General features: G+C 36.2%; 1 protein-coding gene across 1 annotated transcript in view; it reads left to right on the top strand.

Moving 5' to 3' along the window:
- The first annotated feature begins 1,728 nt into the window (after nucleotides 1-1,728).
- The window catches only part of LOC129216900 (tubulin polyglutamylase ttll6-like), a 70,347-nt gene continuing 58,816 nt past the window's right edge, over nucleotides 1,729-13,259 (top strand). The window contains exon 1 of the mRNA XM_054851116.1: nucleotides 1,729-1,804. The gene's annotated coding sequence lies outside the window, so the exon portion shown is untranslated. The remainder of the gene's footprint in view (nucleotides 1,805-13,259) is intronic.

The following is a 13,259-nucleotide window of genomic DNA, read 5'->3' as shown; positions in this document are numbered from 1 at the left end:
GAAACACGCGGGTTATTCGATCATCGGCTATTATTTTAAAAGTATATATATAGAGAAAAACCTGGGAGGACTTTTATGTTTCAGCTTTAGGTTTTGTGGATTAATGAAAAGGGGAGCCGCAACATAGTGAATGAACGCGTCACGTCTAAGCAGTGCACAAGACAAGCACAACATTTTATGGTTGTCTCCTTTTTGGAATTGTACGGGAGAATGTTACTTCTATGCAATTTTTTCCACCCATTGCCAATTCCTCCAAGATAAAACTTCGGCAACCTTAGTTCTTGAAAGGAATTCCGAACTGTTCATTCATTGAAGCGTGTCCATTCTAGTGATGTGCCGGATCGTTAAAAAAGTAGATCCGCGGATATGGATCCGGATCCGGATCATCAGTGTCAAGATCCGCGGATACGGATACGGATATCAAAATTTTTTCCCCCAATTCAACTATCCAAGTGTAAAATTTATTACGGAAGGTATTCCCGTCAGAATAAAGGCAGTTTCTTCAAAAAATGTCAACTGCGGCAGAAATATAATCAAGACTATGATTTACTCTTTAAAAAAATCTCCGTTAAAATTGAGGGAGAGTTGGAAGGAATGGGTCAGCGCTGCATTGATACTTAGATGGAATGTGAAAAATTATTTTTAGCTTGCTCGGTAGATGTAGGATACAGGAGCAAGAGTGTAAAGCTGCTACTGGGCAGGCTAGAAATAATTTTTCCCATAAATGCAGCGCTGACCCATTCCACCGAACTTCTCCGACCGACGAAATAAAGAGCCGGGAACAACTTTACAAACAGTAAATCGAGAATTTAGTCTCACTTTTTTTTAAGGACGCCGAGAAAAACAAAAATGAAGAATAACAGAAACTCCAAATCAATAACAAAAACTAATATTAAATTAAAAATTAAAAAACAAAACATGTCCCAGAGAGTCGACCTCATATTAAGATGAATTTCGCGGGTCAGAACACACATTTGTTAACAAATATGAACTGATAGCAGGTAAACATTTTAAATCATTGAGCTTTTTCTCCTTACCTTCCAACTATGAAAACGCTAACAATCACGCGTATAAAGACTTAGAATTGCATTTAAAATTTACTTAACAAGATTATAGCTCCTACCTTATATAAGTTAGAAGTTTTAAATAAATATCAAACGCAGAAAACTTAAGTTCTTTCAATTAAGGCCAATATGTTTAACTTACGGATAAATTTTTACTACTTTAATTGTAAAAAACGTTTTAAATCGGTTTTTAATTAATATCTCCGGTAATTAAAGTTCTACAAAAATGAGGTCAAGCTAAGAACATTTTCGATCAAGTCACCTTTTGAACGAAAAATGAACTATCAAAATCGGTTCATCTGTTTAGGAGTTACGATGCCACAAAAAGACACACTGATACACACTAATAAAAGTTATTTCCCCTTCCTTTTCGCAAGGGGGTGGGGTGGGGGGGGGGGGTACAAACTGGCTGCTGAAATGATACCTTATAATTTAAATAGGGAATAAAACCTAATTTAAACGAAATTTAAGAGTCTTTTATTCAAATATTTAAAAAATTTTAGAATAGAAATGATCGGTTTAAGATCCGTCAAAAAAGTAACGGATACAGATACGGATACAGACCTTTATTTTCCCTCGGATATCCGCGGATACGGATACGGATATCCGGAACATCACTAGTCCATTCATTGGTCGGAGTATTCTAATTTTTTTCCCCTCCTAGGACCCGTGAAAAAGTACAGGAGTTACAGAGAAACACTTCTGAAACGGCTGGCAGCCGCAACTGTTGCCAAAAGGAGGTAAGTTTTAATATTAATAACGGGGGATTGAGGCAAAATTTTATTTAAGGAGAGACGCATAAGAAGCGCTATTGATGAGACCGAAAGGAGAAAAAAAAAACTTTTTTGTAACGGATGTTAATCTTGGCCTTTTTACTGCAATTTTACTGCAATCTATTTACTACAAGTAACTCAGGGATTCAAACGAAGATTGGTATACAAGTTTAAGGACTTTAATTCGAACAAAGGCTTATGAATGATCTAAAACCAATCGCTCGCCATGTGGTATTTGAAGATTTAAGAGGTCTAGTCTCTGCCCATACGTAAATAGCATACGTTAATCGTGACGTCATCGCACGAGCACATCGTATCGGACGCTAGCAACTTACGCACTCACCGTACGTACGGTAACTGCGGTAGTCTCTGCCCAAAAATACCGGAAGTTCGTTAATACTCACTGGGATAACGAACGTACGGTAAGCATTAAACCACGCCTTTCTTCCTGTCCCTGTAAGCCAATGGAAAATTAGAATCGTTGACATGAGAACGCTCAGGAGACGAGGCTAGTCTCAGTTGTTTTGTTTTGATTCTCCTTCCGACGTCTGCTTTCAATCATAGAAAGATGGAAAAAAAAAAAAAAAATTCTTATTACTTACACCACTCGGGTACCCAAATCAGAAAAAAAGGGGCACAAAAGAAGAACCTTTTGACCTAAGAATCATAATGATAATAAAAAAAAGCATTTTTGTTGGAGTTTTTACCATTTTTTTTGGAGCATTCAGTAACAAATTCCTAAAATTTAAAATATCAACTAGCAAAGAAAACAAAGCAATGGAAGGTTCTAATTAAATTCATTTTTAATATTTCTTCATTGATCTGTCAATATGATAATGAAATTACAAAATATTCCTAATGTAGCAAAATATCATTCTTTGAAACATTATTTTGAATTGTTTTGTAAATTATCAAAATAGCTTTAACACTATAATATTTTTTAAGAATTTGGCTCAAAGTACTTTTGTGCCAACTCTCAAATAAAAAACAGGCATTTCTGGCACCATGGACATATTCACCGGGGGGGGGGGGGGGCATTTCACGTGTATACATCTTCTTCCAAGTACATTAAAAAAGAAAAATTACTGGTGTTGAGTTAATACTGCTATCATTTTAGAATTGCATTGCTTCCAAAATCTTGGGGGGGAGGGGGGGGCTAAAAGACCAGTCCCCAAACTGTCCAAATTATGGCCCTGCCCAGGAGGACACTGAACTTTAATCTTTGGGAGGAAAAAAAGTCTTCAATTATTTGCCGAATGGAATGCCACAAATATTGTCGCTGAATGAGGATAATTTTACCTAATAAAACTCCTAATTTTGCTGAAGCGGCAAAAAAATTTATCGAATGAGGAAAATTTTGGGAGGTCACAACAACTTTGCATTGGGACTTTCCTGGGCCTGCCCTCCCCTTCGATGTTGAGATGGTGACACCCTTGTCTGGCTCTGATCTATAAATTTTAGGCCCCCCCTGGCAAAAAATTAGCAGAGCCCCTAACTGGCTACTGGAGTTCTAAGCCACTGAAAGCCGGGGGCCCATTTAGTATAGTGAGCCGCCCCGCGTTGCAGGTAAGTAGATCTGGAGCAGGGGCTAACTGAGCCCAGGCCCAAGGAGTTTAGAAACCCATCTCTCTTTAAGTATCCAATGAATGAAATTTAATTTGTATTTATTAGGCTTTACATATGCAATTGCGAAAAGCAAAATAATTGCTAAAATGTTTTTTCGTGAATTTCTTTCTATTTGTAGTTTGAAAATTAAAACATCATTCAGAACAATTTGCATAACAGATTATCTAATAGTCGATACTATTAATTTCTGTGACTGCCTGTCCCTAAACGCATCTCCTCTGAACTGGAAATGTCTGCCAAGTCAATACTGGTACTGTTGAATACATCACACTCTAGGATTCCCCGTACCTACCATTTTTGTTCTAAACTGTTGGATGGGGACCTGAAGACAGCTGTTTTTTGATCCAGGTCAGAAGACGAGTAATCTCTGGTCTAGCACTCCCAGAGGTATTAATTCTTTGAAGGACTTTGACTGCGACATATTTAACTTGCCCCAGTCACCATTAACAAACATGGAAGATCTTTGACCGGCTGACATCGGACCTTGGACCCTTCGGGTAAGCAGGGGTCCTCCCCCAAGAGCAAAAGCACCCCCCAAAAAATACCTCTCAATTTTCTTCCCCCCCCCCCCTTCCCTTAGAAATTCTATTGGCGCAGTCTGTACCCATGACCCCTTCCAGGTGGGCACCCCTGAGTTAAGAGTCTGACACCTTACGAATCCGGCCAACACACCCCACCTTTGGATACGGGTTGTTAATCTCTGTATTTATTGCACCCTGTCTCACCCCTCTGAACCTTGAGGGGCCAGATATCCAGTACTGATTATGTCTTGAGGATATCCAAGGATGTCATGATACCCTAAAAAGCATAAAATCTTTGAGGCGGATGGCAAACGGGTTGGCGTGCAAAGCGAGCAGGGGAGTCGGGCCCCCTAGTCTAAACTATTTATTTCTGTGTCTATCTTCTCCGGATTGGCCGTGTCTACCTGTACCACTGGATACAGGGCAAATAGGGGAAGCCATTTCCACTCTTTAACGCCCCTCTAAACCTTTAGGGGCTTCCATTCCTGAGGATATTCTGGGATGACCCCTAAAATCATTAATAGTCACCTGCTGCAAGTGGCTTTGAGTCCCCACAGGTGGTAACCGGGGGGTTGGCGAGCCAAACGAGCAGGGGGCAGAGCCTCTAAAATTCCATTACAACTATACTGCAGTTTGTACAGAATATGTTTTAATATTCCTTTTTATAATAAAATGACGGCTTAAATAAAGAAATTTGTTTGAAATCAGCCGAAGGTATACAAATAAAGTGCATATTGAAGAAACAACAATGAACATTGATGTAAATGTGCATTTATTGGTTCCGCAACTGTGTAAAATTTTGTGATGTGTATTATGGGAATGATGATATGTATAGTGAAGAACAGGAATTCTAGATCCATCAATTGGGTGGTAAGGGAACCCTCTGAATTTTAGAAACAATCAAATTTGGCACTATTGTGTGTACACAGTTTGTTTTCTTCCTATATAATCTATTGCGCACAAATCTTTAGACCCCCCCCCCCCCCCACCCATGGAAAATTGTGAAATGAGACCCTACTGTAGCTTAAGGGAGTCCTACGGAAGTATACATGTGTACCTGAGCTTACAGCTATTATGTGCAAAGTCTATGATGACTGCTGAGTGATGAATTTGCTGCTTTGAGTGTTCAACAAAAAGAAGCAGAAATATTGGAATGCATCAAAAGACAAGTATTTCAGGAGTCTTATACAATGTGTTGAATAGTTTAGATGCAAAGTTTGTCAAACTTTTTTTCTGACCAAAATGTTCAGATTAACCTCACAGCAATGAAACATTGCTTTCCATCAGCAATATTACCAGCTCATTTGCTCATTCATCATTATGGGATTACCAACTAATTTACCTCATCATTCGGCAAACACAACATCATTTTTAATTCCTAGTATTCATTTATATTTACTGATGGGAGTGAAGTAAAAGATCTTGCAGCTTGGCCCTAGAAACATTGTTGTTTATTTTATTTGTACAAATTAATATTATTCGACACGCAAATGGATCATATATCAAACCTATAAATAAATAAAATTCTCAACCTGACCGTCTCAAATTTCATGAAAGTTTCAGAAGCCCTACTCTTCGACATCTTAAATGTAACAGTAAAACCCCTCCAAACGGCCACCCCACTGATGTGAACAATATTTTATTCTCCGATTTCAAAGAAAATAACATTGTTAAATCTCTGACTTGCTGACACCCCTCTATTGCCGACAAAAAAATTGTCCCATTAGTGTCCGTATTAGAGGGGTTTTACTGTATATAATTTTTAAAACTTTCATACATGATTAGTAATTAATTTCTGAAAGTTGTTAAAAAGCACAGACTTCTTTCTAACTTGCTGGCAGTGCGTAAAATTTTATAATTCAAGCTTTATGAGAGCTACAGAGCTGTATTATAACTCACTTTGAAGAGAAAGACATGCACTTCAGTTGAATGTGTAACTTAAATACTTTTCGGAAAAAAAATCCCCTTTCCCAAAATTTTCAAATTAAAAAAAATTGAGAATAGTGTCATTTTATAAAAAAGAGTATGATTTTTACTGTATTTTAGTGAATAGGGTCAAACATTTTCAGAGTGGGACTACAACAAAATTTTAAAAAGTACATAATTTTAAAATTATTGGAATAAAAAAATGTTTAACTTACAAATCAGAGATGAAAGATAATGAAATTATCTTTAAAATGCGCTATTGTACAGCTCTGTAGTTCAAAAAAAAAAAAAAAAACTTATAACTAGTGATGTGCTGGATCGTTAAAAGTTCAGATCTGCGGATAGGGATCACTAGTGTCTAGATCCGTGAGAACTACTTGTGGGTCAGTACACGCCAGAAACTGAAAGTAGATAAATTTTAAATCGTGGAGCAACAAAGAAATTGCTATTACTCGCAAGCATAAAGGTTTAACATTGAACTCAAAATTTTCTTTTATTGTGTAAACAAGATTATAACTCCTACTTGGAAATTCCTAACAAATATTCAACGCAGAAAATTTCATTCTTTCAACTAGTCCCAATATTTAAACGCACATATATAAGATCTCACTGTTCAAACTGCGAAAAACACTACGTTGGTTTTTAATTAATAACTTCATTAATTCATAGGTGTCCACCAAGGGAAGGTCAGACTACGGCATTGAAAATTTTAGGAAGGTTGTTTTCAAGGGTATTTTTCTCTGTTGTATTTGGGGAAGAGGTGGACACCTCTGGGTAATTAGTGTTACAAAGATGAGACCAAGCTAAGAACACAAAGGTCAAGTCACTTTTTGAGCGTAAAAAAGAATGAACAAAATCGTTTCATCTGTTTGGGAGCTACGATTCCACAAACACACACAAATATACATGTCAAACTTATTATCTCTTTCCTAATAGAGTCGGGGTTTAAAAATTAACTTTTTCAATTTCTGAAATGATACCTTATTTAACAAAATGAAAACACTTAACTTACATAGAACTTAAGAGTGTTTCATGCCTATCTATATTTAGAATTCAAATATGTGTTGAAATTTAAGAATATAAAAGATTTGTTTAAGATCTGGAAAAAACAGATAAGGATACACATCTTTATCTTCCCTCGGACATCCGGCATAACACTAGTCAGGATTTTTTTAAGCCAATTTTTTGTAAAAATTATCCTACAATATTTGTTGCAACTGTTCTGAGCCCACTCTGAACATTTGGGATGCATTCATTATAATACATTACAAAAAAAACCCTGAATTTTTGAGACACAATGTCAAAATTTAAAATTGTGAAAAAATATTTTTATCTGAAATATTTGTGTTGTTACACATCAAAGTAAGGCATATGCAGTTTTCTTTAAAATGAGCTATTATGCAACTCTGAAGCTCCCATAGAACTTGAGTTAGGTATAACATTTCAAAACACTGCCGGGAAAATAGTGTTTAACAAACTCAGACATTAGTTACTGATCAATTGTGTAAGATAGATTTTTTTTTAAAGTTTATATACATTTGAGGTGTCAGAAAGTAGTAGGATTTTGCAAAGTTTCTTGAAAATCTGAAACGATCAGCTTGAGAATTTTGTTTATTTTATTGCTTGGTTTAAAATGGAATGACCCACATACCTGTCGGAAAATAATTAATCTGTACAAACAAAATCAACAGCAAATTTCGTAGGGCCATGGAGCAAGATCTTTTACTTCACTCTTATCAATAAATATAAATGAACGCTAGGAATTAAAAATGACGTTGTGTTTGTAGAACAGTGACGAAGAATGTACTCGCAAATTAGCTGGTAATCCTCTATACAGGAGGGAAAGCAATGTTTCACTTCTGTGGCGTTAATCACTTAACTTTTGATCTATTTATAAAGTTTGACAAACCTTGCATCAAAAATATCCAACGCGTCTGATGATTCTTCAATAATTTTCTTTCGATAAGTTCCAATAGTTCAGCAAGTTTCATAAAACTCATTGCGCGGCGAATACAGCAGCCATCTTTGTTTTGACTCTTAAACGTACGTACGAAAGGTTTACGCCAGAAAAATCATGGCGTTAATTTACCGTACGTTCGCGTTTTGGCAGCTGCCTTTTGCGTCCGGTAAGAAAGGGCAGAGACTAGCGAATTTTGTTGCGTACGTAAAAGTGACGTCACGGGTGGGCGTTGCATGCGTTAAATTTTTACGTATTCGCAACTCCAACGAACTATAGGGGGCACTGAAGTCACTGTCTAATGGCGGAATTGAAAACTACAACAAACGCACATGGTAACGAAGAAAATGCTAAAAGTGTTGTGATTTTTGTTCGTACGTATGATTTTTTCGCTTTATTCTTTTAAAATTAATTTTCAAAGTCTTGTGGATATTCTGGCCCACGTAGAAAGAAATGAGAATTCAAGAAGCATTACTAAACGTCAAAGATTAATGCAAACTACGTAGTTCGTAGTTCTAAGCAGCTATTTCCACGATGTTGAATTCGATATTTATCAATTCTTGATAAAACTAAATAATAATTGTGGCCTGACAAGAATAACAATTAATGCTAGAAAATTCAATGTGACATTACAAATTGTTATCGAAAAAAGATGATACTTTCTTGCCTTGCTTGGCTAGCGCTTATTTTTTTTCCATTTGTAGTTGAGTTATTTCTCTCGAATTCCCGAATCGGTTCATTTAAAAATTTTCTGTTTCGATTTTTCTAATTTCTGAATTACGATTTAATTGTGTCATGTTATGCAAATCATCAACAAAATTCTCACGGATATATGGTGGTAGTTTTCTTTTCAGTTGATTGACCATTATTTCCTTTCACTTATCGAATTCTGTAATCTTACTACCATTTTATTCCACTCATGATAAAAATTAAAAATGGTTTAACTAAAAACGCGAAATCTCGCCAAGGCTACTTTGCTCGCACAATACTAAAAATTAATAACCCTAAACAAATTTGGCGAAACCTTTCAGCTGAGAATAAAAGGAATAAAGTAAATTCTTTCTCGGTTATTCATTTTGTTCTACGATAATATATTCAAGAAAATATTTTGCATACTGTCTATTCCAACTAAATGCTGCTGTAAAATATGGTAAGTTTAATTAATTTAAGATTAAAAAAACCCCCATATTCTTACAAATTCATACAAAACAATAAAAAATTTTACCTGGTATAACGTTATCCAATTTTGTTAATCCAGAGTTTTCTTGTTTACGCTTCCACCATTTAATACTTTTTTGAAAGAAATAAGGAAAACTAACATTATTTTGAGAAGCTCGAGAATACTACTAAGGGACGAATTAATTTCTGTTGTTGAAGGCGTTCTTAGACATGTTGAATGCGTTACTCAGAACAAACTAACCGCGTTTACGTCAACAGACACACGTGATGCGCAACGTGGCAATGTTTTAGGTGCAGACGCAGTTTTATAAATCACCGCAAGGTAGCGTATTCGAGCGCTGGAGTTCCGAATTGGGCAGAGACTAGGCCTCTTAGAACATTTTTTTTTTTCATCGAGCTTGACGGCGGTATCTCAAGGGGTATGATTCTTTCTTTCAAGGTTCCTTTTTTGAATCTCACTCGAACTTTTTAGTCATTTTTTGTGAAATTTCATGAACTGAAACGTTTTGATTTCTGATTTAAATATTTTTTTCCCCATAAAACAAGTAGTACTAAAAAACGAAAAATAAAATATTAATTTTAAATAGCTTAAAAAAAAAAAAAAAAAAAAAAAAAAAAAAAAACACGCTTTTGTAGCAATGCAAACGAAAAAGTAAAAGATAAGATAAGATAATCATTTAACTTGAAGTATGTTCAGCACCGAGAGGATATCTCACAACTAAGAACTAATTATTTTGAATAAACTTTAAATAACGGGGAAAAAATGACCAAGCAATTCACTTTCATTAAATAATTTAAAAAAAAAGCGTTAAGGATTTGATATCAGTTGTCCTAAATCTCTCATACCCAGCTACTCGTTAATGGAGAATGTTTGCTAAATTGTAAATAGACAGCCCACCTCGCTTTTTAGCCTACTTTCCCAATAAAAGTCAGAGGAAGAAGAAAAAAGCATGAAAGAAGGCTTAATGCATCTTGAAAATATCGTGGGGAAAAAAAAAAAAATAATGAACTAAATATTTGAAAAATTAAAAATTGGAAAGTATGATATTGAGATGGGGAAAAATGTCTGTCGGTCTGTCTGTCTGCCCCCCTCCCCAATAACTTATGAGTGAATGGTCCGATTCGAACAATTTTTTTTTTTTGTTCGGAAGATCTCGGCGAGGACACCTCATTCCCATATTTCACTTTTCGATTTGAACTATTTTTCGTTCAATTTTGAACAGTTCAAATAAATTTAACATTAGCGCCTACGGGAAAATTCAAGGCAATTCCGAACTTACTGGCGAATTTGCTTCAAACAAACTTAGTAGGAAAAAGCTTTTGATGAACAACATGCATATAAAATATCTTTTTGATTTGAACTGTTTTCCGTTCAATTTTGAACAGTTCAAATCCCTTAACATTAGCGCCTATGGGGACACTGAAAGTCAATGTAGATTCCGCACTTGAAGGCGGGTTTACTTCAAACAAATTTTGTTGGAAATAGCTCTTGACGACAAACTCCCGACTCCGACAATTAGTTGGACTCCGACTCCCCGATTTCGACTCTGACTTCGTAGCATTGGCAAAAAATTATACACGGAGGAAAAATGACTGACTCCGATTCTTGGATATTCGGCCCCGACTCCGACTCCTTTATCTCAAAATAAGTCCGACTCCGACTCCACAAACATTGGCAGAATGGCGGACTCTGAGGGAAATGACCAATTCCAACTCTGAGTCTTTGAATTAAATACCGTCGACTCCCGTATCCGACTCTTTTATCCCAAAATGAGATTGACTCCGACTTCGCAGCCATGGTTTTAACTGTGAAATAATTATTGTTAATATGGATTGTTTTTATTTTCACTTCAAAGTTTTAATTTATGTATTCACAACTCCAGAGCTCGAATACGCTACCTTGCGGTGATTAACAATACTACCGAAAAATGTAAAACATTCCATTTTACGTGTTTTCTTTGGGGTAAATTACAGGCTTCAGACGGTTTGTGGTGTAATGTAATTTTAGAAGAATAGAAAAGAAAGCTTACCCCAAACACAATGAAAAATTACTGTCATTCACTAACCGTCAGAGCAAGTTATAAGTTACGGCATTTGTTTGTTTTACCTTTTTCATCAGTGGCGTACTGGGTCAAAAATGTGTACCGGGAAAAACACTTGACCGGCGCCTTGTTCTATTTTCGCATTCCCCCCTCCTCCCATTCAACTAAAAAATTAAACTTGATGAACTTCCTATCCAAGGAGTAAATAATCTTCAACGCCCCAAGACAACTTAAACTTTTGCACCCCCCCCCCCTTTTTTTTTTGTCGAAATGAGAGAAAGTTTTTTACTTCCTTCGGAGAAAGGAAAGGAGAAGGAGAAAGGTTAGAAAGAGGAGTGTTTTAGGGGGAGGGAAGGCTTCGAAGTTACAACTTCTAAAAATTAAACTTTGGACGAGTTTTTTTATAAATAAGAAACGAGTAAAAAGAGGAGTTTGAAGGAGAAGAGGATAGAGAGCGCTCCCTCGTCTATTTTTAAGAATTGAAAAGGTAAAGTTCAATTGTTATCTACAACCATCTTAATAAAGAGGAGGGGGAGTCCGGGGCTCTCCCTGGGAAATTTTTTGAGATTGTAGCCCCTAAAACGCAGTTTTAGACGATCTCTAAAGATTATTCTAAAACTGCGATATCTAAAGATTATCTCTAGATTATCTTTGATAATGTTAGGGGCTGAAGAGGTTCGATGATGCTCCCAGACCTATTTCGAAATTGAAACTTTAAAAACGCAATTGTGGATTATATCCAATTATTTTAGAAAGGGTGGTTGACTCTTCCCCGAAATTGAAGCGATAAAAAGGCAATTAGACTATTTCCGGTGATATTAGGGGAGGATAGTTTCGGAGGCCCACTCTCGGGAATTTTTCGGACGTAACGCGTTTATCGTCATAAAAACGCGAATGTAGGCTATCTTTGGTAAAGTCAGAAGGAACGGCAATTTTTCGCAGGTAAAATCTTAAAAGCACGATTGTAGGTCATCTTTGATAATGTTAAGAGGACGGGCATTTTTTCCGAATTTGAAGCTCTAAAAATTTTATTTCAGTTGACTTTCAATGATGTAAGGGAGAGGAGTTCCCGAGAGCTCTCCCCCGAACCCTTTCGAAATTCAAACCCTTAAACAAAATTTAAGACGGTCTTTAATGATTTTAGAGCGAGTGATAGGATCGTTCCCCAAGAAAGGTTTGAAGGTCAGCTCCTAAAACACAGTTTTTAGACGAGCATTGGTAATATTAGTGGGCAGAGAGGTTCGGAGGCTTTCCTTCGGAAATTTTCTAAAATTGAAGTTCCGGGAAAAAATTGCAGACTATTTTCGACGATGTATTAGGCTTTTCGGGAGCTCCTCTCGGAAATCCTTTCAAAATTGAAGCCCTAAAAACGACCATATTTTTGGACCGTCTTTGAGGATATTAGAAGGGAAAGGAGCTTCGGGAACCTCTGGAGTTTTTAGAAATTTAAGCCCTAAAAACGACTATCAATGGTGATATTAGGGGGAAGGGAGGTTCAGGGACTTCTAGAATTTTTAGAAATTTAAGTCCTAAAACCGAAATTTTAAACGATTTTGGATGATAGGGTGGTTGCGTTTCTCGAATATTTGAGTGTGGCGCTCTCCTGGAAGTTTTTTGGAATTGAAGACCTAAATAACTAATTTTAGGAAGTCTTTGGTGACTGTAGGCGATGTGGTTAGGGAACTCTTCCTCGGAATTCTTTCAAAATTTAAAAAACACGCTTCTCGGCTACCTTTGGCGACCAAAAACGAAGTGATATAAGGTTCGGGGACTTCCCACTGTTCCGCTTTCTTCTCTCTTTTTACGTATTACGTATTTGTTTTTATTATTGGTAAAAATGTAATGGAAAGCGCTCCCCCAGTTTTCTTTTCTAAACCCATTTGAGTGCTTTAGTTTTTCAAAAATGAAATTTTAAATTTCCAGCCTGATATTTTTATTTATTTGAAATACAAGAGCTTGCGGCTCCAAAGAGAACTTTTCACATTTTGGAGTGATGACTCTAGAGTCTCCCCCCCCCCCCACTTTTTAAACATCAAGCCTCCTAAAACTCGGGATGAAGTTTTGGTTTACCTTCACTTTAAAACATTCAAACACTGAAAACTTATTATTAATTCATTACATTATTTAAATCTCGTTCACTACTTTTTTTATACTTGTTTTGGTATTTTATT

The sequence above is a fragment of the Uloborus diversus genome, chromosome 2 (assembly GCF_026930045.1).
Source record: "Uloborus diversus isolate 005 chromosome 2, Udiv.v.3.1, whole genome shotgun sequence".
NCBI classification, from domain to species: domain Eukaryota; kingdom Metazoa; phylum Arthropoda; class Arachnida; order Araneae; family Uloboridae; genus Uloborus; species Uloborus diversus.
This window is presented reverse-complemented; position numbering and strand designations above follow the sequence as displayed.